A 4,915-nucleotide genomic window follows, 5' to 3' on the forward strand; every position below is an offset into this window, starting at 1 on the left:
ATAATGAAATTTAGTTCGATGTAAAACTGTTCACAATCTGTAAATGATGAACGTATTCAAAGGAAAAACGGTAAGAAAAAAAAATGATTGTAAAATTTGTTAGTGTTTGTTAAGTATACCCTGCTTATTTTTGAAATATAATATTCATATAATATGGTATTCTTGGATACGACATATTACGATTGTTTATTTATCCTGAACTCGTGTATGAATACTAGTTCAATTTTGAACACAACCATCAAAATAAATCATAATAATGTCTAGATGCTTGACTGATGTTTTGAATGCAAATGTTGAAATGTATAATATAAATAATAACAACTATAAAACATAAGTGTTGAAGTTTTACGAGTTATGTGCATTTTTTATAAGCATAATATTATGATTTAACACTTTTACCGTCTCTTATAAGTCACTTATTTTATATTTATGTTATCAACATTATATTATGGAGTATGGACAGTAAAAAAATTATTCAAAAATCAATTAAATAATTATTAGTTTCTAAATCAAATATCTGACATATAATATCGAAACCATTTTCTGAAAAACTAAACAAAAATTAAACATTAACTATATAATAGCCTCAAACAATTTAATTTATTTTATTTTTGGTTGTGAAGATTTGCTCAAAATTAATTTACTAAATATTTAAAGACACATTTTTTACAAGAGTGCATAGTGCATACACCCATTCATACATAATTCAGTTAGGTGTTTAGTTGGCATGTTAATTATTAATACAAATTATCTAATTCATATGATTGTTAATTTATTCCGCATTTTTCAATAGGTCTTTAGAATTTACAATATAAAAATATTAATTTACAATTATTGTTACATAAATGATTTGAATAAATCAATTTTGAACTGGTTATTGCTTATCTTATCCACTCTCTAGTCACCAAAGAAAAAAAACTTTTAGTTTAGGTACCTGTATGATATTAATTCAATGTCAAATATTTTACTTTCTTTTAGCTATTTCATATTTGATTTAAATAGAACTTATATTTCATTCGCCAGAGTCCTAAAATAGACTTCTACGAATTATTTTATGATCGAGAAAGTTGTTTTATCAGAAAAATAATTTTGTCCTTGAACATCTTGAACGATAATACAATTATTTTTAAAATTCTTTTTTTATGTATCACTTGGACGTACGTCGTACATAATTATATTGTTTTATCAGCTATCTACCTAAATTTTATTATTTCTTTTCGGATTATTTTTATTACTTCAGAAGCTCAATGTCACATTCGCTATTTTATTATTCATCAGAAAATATTGAATCTAAATAGGTTAGGTCACTCAGAAAGTGGAACTTAAAATATAAATATATAATGGATATTGATTAAATAAGTTAACAAGAAATAAAATAAAATTGAGGATCAATAAACAAAGGTGAAAATCTAGTAAAAACAAAAATCATGAATATTAAAGTATTATAGACTTAAATACTATATACTATATAGCTTATTATAGGCCCATGAATTGACTATCACTATGTGAATCAATCTATTATGCAATCTTGCGGTCGGCATGACTATAAAATCCGGAGATCCCATTCGACCACGTATACAACAATACCGTATAAAGTTTCGAATGAACTTGAGTGCTCTACTTAACATTAAGTAGGTCACTGACCACTGCAATTTTAGTGTTGAATTTGAATTAAATGATAAATCGTTGAACACAAAGAGTTTTTAATTCGACTGGTAATCGAAAGCTCGAAAATCAAAACAATTATTATTTATAATAAAATTATTATATAACCTCGCAACAATTCGTCGATAGTGATTGAACATTTATAACGTTTTCTCACATCGTTAGTCGTTACATGTTTCTTACGTTTTTACTATCTGTTCAGGCAAACTTTTAAGCCGTTAAAATGGCGTTTTCATTAATTTATACATTATTCTATCATCTAATAGGTTATTACTTTATTACCATTACGTTCCTTTTGACGACTGCAGTTAATCACTTGTTTTCTTTTACATGAATGCAGTTATTGAGTATACCTATACATACTTCCTCCATTATCGCTTTTTGCTTTAACTCAGTGGTGTATTTGGGAGAGGGTATCTTGAGGGTTAAAACTCTCGCCCAATCTTTTTTTCTAAATTCTATTTATTACTTAAGTATTGCAAAATATTATTGACAAATGACAAAATATTTTAAAACTGCTTTAAAAATTGAATAATGTATTTGTTTAATTTTAAGCCAGATAATAGGTATTACTCTATTATCATTGATTTTATAGTTAGCAAAATTTGATTTGAACTTCCAGTAAGCAGTAAACTACTACAGTACTACGTAATTTTTAGAATATTGTATTATCGTTTTATGATATCGGACCCGCTCTATTATTAGGTATCGTCTTATTATTTTTCTTTGAATTCAAAATTATAATTGTAAATTTATATGTTAAATTAGTTTTAACTTATTCATTCAAATCGCATATACCTACCTTATTCCTATCATAGTTTTAATATAATCACAAATGTAAGTAGTAGCCAAAGATTATTTTATAAAAAAAATTATTACTTATAAAGTATTAAGGTGTTTTAGATTTGAATCTATGAAATGAATTTATGATGAAGCTATTATAATATTTGCGGAGAAAAAGTATTGCCAGGAATCAGGCACATCCTAAAAAAAGCCGAAAATACGCCACCGTATTGGCTGGGTGGGCCCGGGATCACCCAAAATTTTCAAAAACAATAATTTACATTTTGAATATTGGCATTCAAGTTGTTATTTTAGAATTTTTATTTTAAGTTTTAAAATTGATTTTATTAAATATATTATATATTATGTACTAATCGTGCATGGGGAGTATAACAAAACAACATTATATCTATAGGTACCTTTTATAATAAGTTATTATTAATAACATGTAATTGTCCGTATGATAAACCTAATTTTATCTAAATATGATATACCTATTGCGGTAAATAAATATTTATTAATGTTAAAATGTATAAAATTGGATCACTTTTACATCTATAGTATCAAGCTATAACTCAGAGCCCAGAGATAGTGGAAACACTGGTAAAAAAAATAGTTTGATTATTGCAAAAAATGTTTTAAGGTTTGAAATTTAAACATAACCATATCCAACAACAATAACAAAAATGGTATTTTCATGTTCAACAACTTAAAACTTAATGTAAAACACAACATTTTATGTGGATAAAAAATATTAAATAATTACCAAGGCAAATTATATAGATAACAACTTGAGTATCTTAAATTTGAGAATTTTTTATCTTGATCCCTCCTAAAATTTTACCTATGGACACCCTATGTTTTCATCGTGTTAGTAGACATATTAGGTATACGCGTTTGACATCTTTAGTACAACTGAAACAGTAATACCTATATTGTACGAAAAAATTATCAAATATAAACATTATTATTTTACAATTTAGTAGAATAAAAATTTTATTGACTTATCCCATTCCAAAAATATTATAAAGTTTATTTTAAACAGAAAAAGTTGTAAATAAATTTCACTAAGTATATTAAATTATTTTAAAAGTAAGATAGTGAGTGTTAAAAATAAATGTGAAAGTATAGTTTTCATTATTTTATTGCGTATAGCCTATTCTGAGTATAAGATAGCTGTTTATCAATAATAACTAAGAATGCATTTAAAAATATTTTACCCTGTAGGCTGGGTAGGTAGGGGTGAGATTTATGATTTGCAAATTTCGGGAGTGGACTTGCAAATTCTTGCTAACTATAACGAGTGTTTTGACACTGGTTTTGAATGTTTCGGACAAAAAGTAAGGGCTGGTTAAAACTTTGAAAATTCGTAGGGGTGAGGTTTTTAACTTGCAAATTTTGGGAGTGGACTTGCGAATTCTTGCTGATTATAACGAGTGTTTTAACGCTGGTTTCGGATAACAAGTGAGAGCTGCTTGAAGTTAGCCCTTCTTTGCTTCCACCCCTAATAATTAGTTTATTATTGACTGCAAATTCTGGGATTGGACTTGCAAATTCTTGCTAATTACTTGAAAAATTTTTAACTTGTTTTAAATAAGAATAAGGGCCAACTTCATGGACGTATTTTTCCATGTAACTCAATCAATTTTTTTTAGCTATTAGTACTGGACTATTTATTTAAATTTTTATAACTAAATGAAAATTATTCTTGATTAAATCTTAATTTCACTGTATTATCTTTTGTGGTTAAATTTATGGCCCACCCAAAAAAATATTTCTGGATCCGCGCCTGCCTATTAACTAAATATATGCTACTGTGTAATAATATATATATATTGTTAGCTATATTTAAACAAATATTTATAGGTTCTGATGATTTGCAAAACAATTTCCGAAAATTTCATTTAAACATATGAAACAACAAAAAATATACCTAACCACAAACGTTTATTTATTTATAACACAACTATGTTACTGTATAATTTTAATATGACTTTTTTTTATCAAAATATTGATAAACCGCATAAATGCTTAGAAATATTGATAAACCATAAATGCTTAGAAATACCAAAATAATAGTAGCTAGTCTATACATGATTGATATTTTATGTTTCAATTAATTGAATATTTTACATAAAATATTTTAAGTATTTCTGATACCTACTAAAATATACAATCTTACGTAAAAAATCTTACCATTATAAAGCCTTAGCCAGCAATGCGTTATATACTTTCTACTTACTTCCTCTATCAGTTAGAAAATAAAACATTTTATTAGTTACAAATTTACAATCTGTTTTTAAAACGTGCAATGAAATGTTAAAAACAAAAAAAACATAATTACAGAACAACACGTACTTACATGGTACATATATGTATTATATTGTAATTATTTTAGTGCCTATTGAATTGTTTTATCCTATGCTACTAATATACCTATACTATTTTTATATACATACATATATAG

This window comes from Diuraphis noxia, unplaced genomic scaffold, assembly GCF_037042655.1.
Source record: "Diuraphis noxia isolate RWA-SAM2 unplaced genomic scaffold, SU_Dnox_SAM2 contig0005, whole genome shotgun sequence".
NCBI lineage: Eukaryota > Metazoa > Arthropoda > Insecta > Hemiptera > Aphididae > Diuraphis > Diuraphis noxia.